Source organism: Vicugna pacos, chromosome 5 (assembly GCF_048564905.1).
Source record: "Vicugna pacos chromosome 5, VicPac4, whole genome shotgun sequence".
NCBI classification, from domain to species: Eukaryota; Metazoa; Chordata; class Mammalia; order Artiodactyla; family Camelidae; genus Vicugna; species Vicugna pacos.
In genome coordinates this window covers 853,434-865,767 of record NC_132991.1, presented here as the reverse complement: position 1 = coordinate 865,767, position 12,334 = coordinate 853,434, and the positions used below count along the sequence as shown (strand labels likewise).

The 12,334-nt window shown below is 32.7% G+C and overlaps 1 protein-coding gene across 2 annotated transcripts in view; it reads left to right on the top strand.

Annotated features, from left to right (window-relative positions):
- LOC107035045 (ankyrin repeat domain-containing protein 26-like) overlaps positions 1-12,334 on the top strand; it is a 139,397-nt gene that overhangs the window by 124,400 nt on the left and 2,663 nt on the right. For both annotated transcript variants that reach the window (XR_012072435.1, XR_012072436.1), the window contains exons 36-37: positions 3,714-3,845; positions 3,980-4,046. The gene's annotated coding sequence lies outside the window, so the exon portion shown is untranslated. The remainder of the gene's footprint in view (positions 1-3,713; positions 3,846-3,979; positions 4,047-12,334) is intronic.

Sequence of the window (12,334 nt, the reverse complement as noted above, 5' to 3'; positions counted from 1 at the left end):
AAATTTGGTATCTAATCAGCACTGAGATTATGCTCAAATATTATAGTTAAATTTTTCACAGATACCAGAAAGTACAATTTACTCTTTTTATCTTCTTTCATACTGCTGCTATTATATCTAAGACAAAAACAAATCCTTAAAGATCTGATCAACTTTCCAAAGAGTATTCATGATTTCTCAGCAATCTTCTTTCTAATTTCTACAAATCCCTTATCTCTCAGTTATATTTCCTTCTCTGACTATGTCTGCTTGTCCCAGTCAATAATCTCCAGTTTCTCCCTGATGGAATCAATACCCATAAACTATAAATGAATGTCTGAAACATTGGTTTTCACATTAAGTGTCATTCCTTATGGAACTGCTGACAATGGTAATATATCACCAATAACAAAGAGTTAGCCACAAAAGATTATAAATTATTTCTCTGTGTCTTTCTCCTCAAGTGTACTTGCACATGAAGTTGCAATTCTGGGCCAAGAATACTAAACAAATGTCAGCTTTCGCCTCTTAAATTTTTTCTAACTTTATGAAGAATTTAATTTTTCACTTCCTTTTCTTCAATCTTCTGCATTCGGAAAACTTGCAAATATCTCTATTTCATATACAGATGTAATGTTCTACCATTAACTCAAACTCAATGGAGCAAAGGGGAAAAAAAGACATTTTTTATCTCTGCAAGTTTTGTCCGGTCTCCATGACCTTCTCTGGATTACGGCAGCCCCAGTTTCATCTTTTACATCAAACTCAAAAATTTGGGAAAGCCTCTGACAGAAAATTACTACCTTTCAAAGTTCATCTTTTACTAAAATGTTAAGTTCCTTTTCTTAAAACCATAAATATCACATGGAGAAATACTGCAGATAGATATAAGAATTTCCAGAGTGGTGGGGAGACCAAACTAAAAAAGGCCAGTACCTGAATTCGACACTATCTCCCTGTATTGCTATTACAGCATTATGGCAGCCCCAGTAGTAGAAAATCAAAGCAGACAGGTAGAGAATTGAGAAGACATTCTGTTAAGTGGGGGCATAAGGAAACAAGTGTTCTACTTGACTCCCAATAGAATAGGAATTTAGTTCTCATAACTAGAACACAGATCAATAATATAGATACTAGACTAAAAGAAAAGCCCAGAATGTAAGTTAAGATATAAACTGAACCAATGCATAGGCCAAAGTCATCATGTCAGATTTCCCAAACCAAGGTTCACATTGCTCCTGGGGTGACACATCTGAGAGATCAGTGGCCCTTGCCATAGGGTTTTCTGGGGACATTTGGGCAGATCAGTTGATAAAATCAATTGATTTTTTTTCTTATCAATTCTATGCCAAACTTTTTTTTCTATCACCCCTCCACTGCTACTGATACAGATCTTATTGCTATAATTTTCTCATTAACCAAGGACAATTGATATTCTTTTCATATTTTTCTGCCTTAAAAAATTTTAAAGTTATTTTTTCTTTGGTGCTTTGCTACTTGTGTAATTGTTTTTCCCTACCTCACTATCTAACTTTAAAATGTCTCTCATGACAATATTTAATCATCTCAAGCTATTCTGTATTTTTTTCTCCTGCTCTCAATGGTCCATTTGCTCATCTTTGTTCAACTCTTTTTTTCTCTCTCTACCTCATCTCTTCCTTTCTGTAAGAGATTTTCATAGGTCATCATCCTTGCATCATCTACTGAAAACATTACTTTTCAACTGAAGCAAACCAGGGCTTCCAACAATTATCCATTCTGGCAAAACTATAAAGACTACAGTTATTATTTGATTGGACTCGATCTCTATCTTCTAAGAGCTTGTTTTCATAAAAGGCATCAAGATGAAGAAATAATAATACTGAGTAATAGCTATATTTCTTGAGCGTTTACTGAATGTCAGTCACTGTGTTAGGCTTTTTACATGCATCACCTCAACACTAAACCAATCCTACAGGAAGGCATTATTCTTCATTTTGAAAATGAGGAAGCTGGGCATAGAGAGTTCCATGTATGCTGCTCACGGTCACATAGGTAGTGAGTGGCGATAGTGGACAGTGATAGTTCTGTGTTCCCATGTTGTCTTCTTTTGGAAATGATCCTCGACTTTTGACCTAAGGATTGGGAGTGTGATGTAGGCCAAACTAATCATCTTCTGGGCAGTCATGATTGATCTTGAATGGAAACTGGCCCAATATGTCCAATGAGAATTCATCTCTGTGATTAAGGTTCAAATGCGGGGAGGAAAAAGGAATCTTTTCCCTTTAGGATTGCTGAACTAAGTGCCTGTTGTTATTTTGACCACGTGGAGGTGCTCTTCTTTCTGCCTGCTTGTTTAGGAGGATCTCGTGGAGAGGTGGAGGGCAGCTGTGGTTCACCCTGGGGACATCAAAGCTGGTGGAGGATCTATCAGGGAGTATTTATGTGCATGAACTCTCCTCGAGGGTGACAACTTATGTGGGACAAGCCAGGCTTCTGATTCTTTATCTAAAATGAGTATTTATTACAGTAAATAAATATATCAAAAAATGCAATTATCCAAATGAGGAGAAGTGTGTAACCTGAGTGCCCTACATGTTACTAATGAATCCAGGGACAAGGTTTCAGGAGAAGCCATTGCAGAAAGAAACTAGAAGCAAAAGTAAAAACTTTATTTGTCTTTTGTTTGTTTTTTTATATTTTTTAATTGAAGTATAGTCAGTTTACAAGAAGTAGAAACTTGAACTTTAGATTAGGAAAGCATTAAATGATTTTATAATGTGTTTGCTGCTAAGTATTATATATTTAAAATACATCCATGCCCCTGAGGCGGTTCATAGAGAATATAATGCAAATCCAAGTTGTTTGTTTTCTTAGAGACTATAAGACACTTAAGATGTACCCTAAAAATGATTGTAACAAAATTTGGATTTGTGATAATTTACATATAAAGGATTTCATGGTCAGTATCAATGTTACTCATTGTTTACCCAGATCAAGAGCTTGTGACAACTGCAAAATTAGTTAATGGCATTGCTGTAATTGAAGATGGCATAATAGGTTCCATCCTCTTACAATCTGCTCACTAGAAAATTTTAGAACTCATTATTTTCAGAAATCAACAGTTAAAAATATAGAGGAACTCTGTACTTTGTAAAATGACATTGCTTCCTAATAATAACACGTGGAACTAACAAGATGGAATGCAGAGAACACTCTATTCAGCTGATTTTTATTTCTAACAATGAAAAGTTATGGACATCAATTTTGACCATGTTACAGAAGGAAAAGTAGAATAGTTTAGCTGCAACAAATCCCATCTCTATTTGAAGCCAGTAAAATATGGCTGATTGATGGTATTTTGGAATTACACGATGACCAAACTGATACTGAAAGTTTTAAAACAAAGCATGAATGATTTTGCATCATGTGGTTTGTGCTGTGCGGGACGGCAGGTTTGGTACCAATGAGATTCTGTTAGAAATCTGGGATCCTGAGCCCCACCCAGACATTCCAAATAAAAATCAGCTGTTAAACAAGATCAAAGGTGGTTCTTATGAACAGGGAAGCATGGAAAGCCCTACTTTCCACCAGCGTATGTAAGACAAAGATGTGCAGGATATAAAGAATGAGGCCATAGTTCCAGTAGTCTGTCTGCTGTTTACTGCCTTGGGCTGGTAAATGTTTAACAATTAGTTCTCTGGAAAACACAAAACAAAAAGAGCCTACTTTTAAAAATTTGCTCATTTCCACAGTGTAAATACTCCCAACACAACCAATTTCAAAGTATCAACATGAAGTCACTGAATGCTGAGTTGGAAAGAGGATTCACAGTGCGCAGTTTGCTCTCCTAATGGAGTCGGCTCCAGCTTAGTGCTATCTAACAAGTCAGTGATGTTGTTTTTCTTCATCTGTAGATAAGAACAATAATATTTGTGTGACCAAATTATTTTGTGTCAGTGTAAAAGGATGCACTTTTGTAAACTTAGGAAATTTGTTGCTTTTATTTATTTTTCTCCAGCAAATCATAAGCATCCTGAGAGCCACATTGAAGATTATCTAATACCTAATATAATGTCTAAAACATGGTAAGTGCTTAGTAGCTGTTTTGGAAGGCATTAGTAAATCGACAAGATTGTGTTTCAGGCCTTCTTATTGGTAAAACCACAGTATTTTTAGCTTTATAAAAGAACATTAAGCAAGGACATGAACTGTTTCAACAAACTCATAGAAAAAGAGATTAGACATGTGGTTACCAGAGGCAGGAGATGGGGGAGGGGGAATTAGATTAAGGTTTTCAAGAGGTACAAACTTCCAGTATGAGATAAATATTACTATAAATGTAATGTACAACAGTATTGATATAATTAGCACAGATGTATGTTATATATAAAATTTGTAAAGAGTAAATTCTAAGAGTTCTCATGACAAGCAAAAATTTTTTTCTAATTTTGTATCTATAGTGTTTTATGTATATTAGTGTAAGTATAATATATATCCTATAGATTTCAGATTTTAAATCCATATTTTCTTTTGCCTTTTACTATAAAAATGGCTTTTTCATTACTTTTATTATTCAGCTGTTTTCACATTTTATTTAGTCTAATCTATCAGTCTTTTCCTTAGTGACATATTTTCCTTTAGGTTTTTGTAGTTTGAAAGCTTTCCTCTCCTATGAGCTGATAATATTTCACTATGTTTTTCATGGACTATACATATTCATTTTTTTTCATTTTTTAAATTTAATTAGAGCCATCTGGAATTTATGTTGTGATAACTGTGCTAGGAAATAATCAATGCATCATATGAACTAGTATTACCCTCATATAAAACAAAAAATAGCACAAAGGGCAAAATGAGAGACTGTACAATTAAATATAGATGGAGAAATTCTTATGAAATGATGATGGAGTAGATGTATCCCACACTATAGAAAGGGAGTTCAACAAATGCCCCTTAAACACAGAGGGTGGAAAAGAAGGAAAGAGAGAGCGCTCATTATTTTCATATTATGTTTACAAAATTATCCAAGTCTATATAGACTGTTGTAGCTTATTACATGCTTCAAAAAATACTAAATATGACCAATAAAAATTCTTGAAAATTTTAGATTAACATCTATGCATGTGAGGATCTTTGTATAATAATACTTACAGATACCTTTCATTTGGAATTTTTTTAAGTGACTAAAAATTGTCTAAGATTTATTGAATCCAAATTCTGTGGTATTAGAACACTATACACATGTGTTGGGGAAACAATTTTCCATGTGTCTCTCATGTTTTCCACCTCTTGTAAGCAGAGATAGTGACTCTCTGTTCAGCAACAGCATGGCAATATTATCTTCCTCCAGAGCAAAGGGCCTGTTTACTTGTTATCTGTTATAAAAGATCCTGTTTCCCTAAGCTCAAGACTTCCTCTTCCATACACAACACACAGTGTATGTGGGCATCACCTGGCCCTCTTCTCATTGTCCCTTGAGAACTGAGGAACCCGAATGGTTGCTGGTACTCTATTTATGTTGCTGTATTAATAAAGCCCTTTGTCCCTGACTCAGTAGTTTTGTGTCTTCTGCCAACATCTATGAAGCCATGGCAGGCTAACTTGTTAACTTTCAAGTAGGGCAAAAATCTCGGAACTTTCACAGTCCTTAATAATACATAGATACATAGAACTGTAAGATTTTTACAAATGGATAAGTAGTTTCTGTTATTTCTTTGTCAATAATAGAAAATAACTATACTTAATCAAAATGACTGGAAGAACACTGTTGCACTTTGGCACATATTGTTGCTTTCAGTTCTAGATATCACCTCTCCTAGCCACAATGTCTGTATGAAGGTGGTGGTTCTTTGCTTCGGGGCCCTTATAATTATCCATAAAGTTCTTATGAATTTTTGTGTATGCACTTACTTAACGGGCTGTATCTGTGTCAGAAGTATTATTCAATTAATTTTGGTTCCAGACTTGGCTTCCTTCCATTGTACCCTCTTTTCCAGTTGATTGTCATGACTGCCTCATCATGTTGCGGTTCTGTCTCCGGCACTGACCTGGTAGCTCAGAGCTACAGTGCTTGAGAGGATTACTTGTAGCTTCTGCCAAGGTTTTGAGCTTTTTCACTGAAAGAGGACTGCACATGTGTGTGCATGTAGGAAAAGAGTCTTTTCTACTGTTGGTTCAAGCTGATCACCCCATTGGCAGTACTGTGATTCCAGGGACTACCTAAGGGCAGCACTGCATAACTTATTTAGCCCAAATGACACTGGGGTAATTTTCTTACCTGAACAATACTTTGAGAAAGACAAAACAAACAACTGGATATATTGCTCCTTTTGAGAAAATGGAAATTCAGGGTTTATAAGGCATGACTAAACACTGTAATATATATGAATATATATCATTATTACCAATATATACTATTGAATATATATGATAGAACAGCAAAGATACTAGCTAACATTTATTGGATTTTGCTTCAATACCAGGTTGTACACTTTTTTGACATCATTAACTCCCTTGATCTTCAAAGAACCTGGTAGATTCAGTGTTATATTACTCATTTTACATTATGAAGAATAGAGTCTCACAGCATCTGAGTGATAGCCTTAAATACTAGGTCTTGTAAAAAAACTCTATTACCCTATATTTCTTACTAAAAAGAAAAATAAATTCAGATTAAAATGTGATCATCTTGAAAAATAAAAATCTGAAGCACACTATAAGATTATAATTAAATTGCATGTAATTTATCCAATAGAATATAAAAATGTGCTATTTACTAAGCTGAAATCAAGTTTCTAGAGTAAGGAGAGAATATATAAAAAATACTGTATCTCTTTTTAGATAAGAATGGGTCCAGTTTGATTGATTAATTACAAATGCATCTTCTAACCTTTTCTTTCTCTTCATGTATTTTCTATACTGTTTTGAACTATCACCTGAAAGAGTCACTCAATATGACATGCTAGGCAGAATTCTAAGATGGGCTCTAAGATTTCTGCCTCTTCCTCATGAACCCATGGGTATGATGGGATAGTTGCACCTTTCCTGAGGTTATGTTATGGCAATGGTGATGGGGCAGTTGCTCCTGTGATTATGTTGTGCTATTTAGGACTCCTCCCTAGCCAAGTGAAGAGAGTCAGAGAGCTATACTCCAGCTAAGCTGGAAGAAAACCAGGTTGTGAATTGCCTTTGAGGATGTGTGTGTGCGAAAATGTTAAGGAACCACACGCAGCCTATAAAAATCAAGAAAAATCCCTGGTCAATAGCTGATAAGAAAAAAGGACCTCCGTCATACTGCTGCAAGGAAATAAGTCCTAGCAGCACCCAGTAAACTTGAAATAGGACCCTGGCCTTAGGTGTAGTCACAGTACTAGCCAATATCTTGACTATAGCCTTGTGAGATCTGAACTAAGGACCTAACTGATCCAGGCCAGACTTCTTACCTATAAACTATGAGGTTATAATTTGTGTTGTATTAGTCCACAAAATGGTGGTAATTTATTATGGAACGATGTAAAATCAATACAAATGGGAACAACAATTTTGTAGAAAAAAAATCCCTTTAAATATCTTTATGAGAAATAAATACGGTGATATGTTTTACATGCAAAAGCACAATGAAAGGTTGTATGAAGCATAGCAAGTGATGACTAGTCCTTGCCAATTAAGACCAAAAGAGTATGCTATCAGAGATCTGTGTGTAAAAAGAGAAATAAAATTTTCAATTCAAAGCATGGTGTAAGGACCAAAAGTATTGATAAGTGCTCTCAAAGATGGCAGATAACCAAAATAAGTATTAGAAATGCAAATGAATGTGAAGAAGATTATTTAGAAATATTCAATTATTTTAAGTACATAGTTTGAAATATCATTTAATGTAATAGGTAAAAGAGCAATAACTAATGGCATTTAGTTATCTGAATAATACTCAGGGTCCAACAACCAATGCCTTGAGATCAATTCATATTGTATTACATGAAGAAGCATCAACATGTTGATCAAAGAGTATTATTCATTAATATTGCTTCTTGCATTTCTTTTGATATTTCATCTTCTATTTGCCATCTATTTTAGCCAGTTATGACTTTGAAAGTACTAAGGTTATATGCACCCAACCTATGACCAAATGAAAAACATGCTTTTTGCATCTTCTTTTCTCATCTTGGCACCCCATTAATTAAGGTTTTGACAGGAGCTTCTCACATCCATTAGCATTACAGGTTCACTTTTAAAAAATAAAATTAAAAGAGTATACAAAACCTAAAGAATATTCTAGACAAGATGATATATCCCACTATATTGGAAAAGTATAATTTTATTGATATGTTTAATACATTTTTGTTAACTGTGTTGTCTTACATAGTATGTGGAAAATTGTGGCATGTATATATATACATACACACACACACACACACACACACACACACACAGTGGAATACTACTCAGCCATAAAAATGAATGAAGCAATGCCATGTGCAGCAATATGGATGGACCTACAGATTATCACACTAAGTGAAGTAATTTAGACAGAGAAAAACGAATACCATATAATATCACTTATATTGGGAGTCTAAAAAAATGACAGAATATCACTTATATGTGGAGTCTAAAAAAATGACACAAATGAACTTATTTACAAAACAGAAGCAGACTCACAGACAGAAAACAAATTTATGTTTACCAAAAAGGAAATGGAGGGAGGGATAAATTAGGAGTTCAGAATTAGAAAATACAAACTTGTATATACAGAATAGATAAACAACAAGGTTGATTGATACTATGGTCCTTTATTAGTCTCACTGAAATATTTGATTTGCACATTTTATTTTTTAATATGTATTAATATATATATATTTATTTTTTATTATAGTAAATGGTGCTCTGTTAAAGAGTATAATTATTTTTATAAAGAAGAAATCTATTCAAATGTAATTTTCTGTGATATGCTCTCATACTTATAATCGAATAATAAACATAGAATTATATTTTGCTAATTTACTGCATTTTGGTAAGAGGGAAATCAAGATAAACCCACACGTTAATTCCTTAACCAAGCTCATAGTAAACTTTTCTTTTAAACCACTAGTTGTATACTATCATTTATAACAACTTATCACAATGGATGGTGTTTAACTGTACGAAACACAAAAGATATTTAACATATACTTAAAATCTTAAACCAACCACTGTCTCAAACATCATTTTAACACTCATATCAAAATGATAAAGTATAGCAATTGACAGATATGACACATTAAACAACACTTATAAAAGAAGAAACTTTAATGTGAAATGAGATAACATACTAAGTTTAATAATTTTACTTCTGGAGAATGAAATGTAATCTTGAATGCCACCCCATCTTTTCCATATGAAACAAAAAAGTAGGTCATATGTCACTGGCTTTAATAGTTTTTTATTATTGATTTTTCTTATGCCATATGAGTATTTTGTATTTTTAAAATGTTTCATAAAGAAACTTTTGCTTAAAGGGTAAGTATTTTTAAGAAAGAAAAATATCCATAAAAAGTAAAAATAATTTTAAGTATGATTTTGTCTTTTCTCAAATGCAAGGCCATTTTTTGTTCTAAACTTTATTCATTTTATGTAAATACTGTGCTGAAACATAGTCCACATCTGCCTTTTAACATATTCACTGGAGTTTTAATTCTTTGAAAGCGGGAGATGTATTAAATCTTCCTCATTACTGATCAAATTATTAGATAATCCTATGTATCAATTGAATTTAACAAGCATTTAAGTGCTGGCAACATGCCAACAATATGTTGCAATAGGAGGCAATTTATAAAACAAGTAAAATAGGTTCTACACCCTCAAGCTTCTCATAGCCTATTGTGAGCAGAAAAATATTAAAAGGTAGAATGTATTATTGAATCACTATGTTGTATAACCTGAGACTAGTATAACATTGTAAATCAACTATACGTCAATAAAAAAAATAAAAGGAAGAGAAGGCACTCAGGACTTAGCTAGAAGGTTACTTAAGGATTAAGATATTTCAATACAAAACTATTAAGATATTTCAGTACCTAAGCCAGACTTTATGGAACCCTAAAGACAAAATATTTGAATTTGATCAGAGATTAAAAAGTCTTTGCATATATCACATCTCCTTGTATTATGTTTTAAAAGAATGATATCTCTCATTTATTCTTAAAAATATTTAAGGTGAAGATCCGTTAACTTGTTTTTATGAACCTAACCTACTTTCATTGCTAGCAAACTATTTAATATATATAATTATATTACATAAATTTTTCTTGCTACAATTTAGCTGTCTTGCTGGAAGCATAATTGACTTCATTCTAAATTGTAATCTCTCCATTAAATTTTATGGTGCTGCAGTTCAAATTTTTAAAGCTTAGGAATTGAAAAATAACACCTAAAATTCAAAATCACTAAAATCATTTGATATTCTCAAGTAAAAACTTTTACTAAACATCTGTGACAGATAGCTAAAATAGAATAGTAAATAGTATAAATATTCTTTTGTATGTCAAGTGTTTAAAAAGAACACAGAATATATAATGTATGGAAAAATATTTCAGCCTTTATGTTTCATATTGTTTTACTACACAGCATTATCAGCAATTCTTTTTGTGTAGTACTCTTGTGTACTAAATGTTACGTCATATATATTTAAGTAGAATGAAATTATAGTTTATAGTTAGATATAAAATAAGTCTCTAAAATGTATACAGTTTATATCTAGGGCATTTAAACATATTTTTACATTAAGGTTAGTGCTTTTCTGAATTACTGTTCATTACAGTTTTTTATATGATTTTCTAGAGAGAAAATCCATATAAAATGTTTAGAACTATTATTGGCACAAAGAAATCACTCTATAAATATTACCTAGTAGTAATAGTGTTATTGGCTAAATGTTTACATTTCTGAATTAAAATGTGAAAATAATTTAACAGCAAGTTTGCCAAAGCTGAGAATTTCATCCCTATAATTTCTTAATTACTTAGTCATGCACGTTAACAGTCATCATGGCGTAATAGCTATCTTGTGTTTGAAGTGGTTTCCTAGACTATGTTTTTATTTTATGTCTGTTTCTGATCAATGAATTAGATCACTGGTAATATGCTGAAATTTTCATTGAGATGTTTCTGGTTATTAAAGTAGCCAATTCATACATATAATATTTAATGAGTACATATAATATGTATACAACCCACTATATGCTTGGATTATGTTACTTTGTTTCCACAATAAATAATCCTAAGATGATAAGATGTTCCATGCTATAGCTGTATAATCTTTCACCTATAAAGAATGATTATGCATATTTGAAAGTAAAATGTAAAAGGAGTCCATTATACAAAATAACTTTTAGTAGAGAAACAAATTTTGAATTCTGTTTGGCAGATCTAGAAAGACAAGAGACTTCCTACCGTGTGCTCTGTAGAACCCAGATCCACCAGTTTTCGCCTCATCAAATTTTGAAAAACAGTTATAGGACTATTCAATTTAGTATGCATTAGTGTTTCCTAAACATATTGCTTCACAGAACGATATTCTACTCATTCATTTTTATTAAACTTGACAAACATATACAACCAAAGTTCTATGAAACAAACTTTGGAAAATAGTGACAAGAAATTCAAGTGTATGGCACACAACAATGAGGAAAAATAAAGATACATACAGCTAGATATTAATGGGGGAAAATTTTCCACAAATGTTTAACACCTCACAGCTTTGAATTCAAGAAATTTAAAAGTGTTTCCAATAAATAGGAGTTCTTCAACGTAATCAGATTTTTGAAACAGGAACATCACTCTCCATAGTTTTAAAGTAAGTAAGCAGCAGTAGGGCAATAGAAGTTTGTAACAACAGGGAAATTCTGTGATGATCACAGACTGACTTACATTTATCAATTATTCTACACTGGATTTGCAACTGGAATTGCAATACATGTTCTAGGGCTTCACTCCACAGTCTGATTCAGGATATGTAATTGGGGCCAAGAATTCTACATTTTAACAAATTCTCCAGGTGATTCTGATGCATATGGTTCATCATTCACAGTTTGAGAAGCACAGATAAATGCACAATATCTCTAATAAAGAGAGATCTCACAAATATTAGTACATAAGGACAAAGACTCAGGAAACTTCCTTGTGCGACAAAGAAAATAATTAGTAAATGATTATACAGAGGGAGATGAAATGAAAATGAGACTTAGACACTGTAGTATCATCCTACAAAGATAAAAAAAATGCAGGTATAAATTTACAGGACAGGCTTTGAAATTTCAAGCTAAGTTTTCTGGACTTCACAATACACCAGATGGCCTTGACAGTGTCATTGGCTGTTGTTAAATAAATAAATGCTTGTAGCT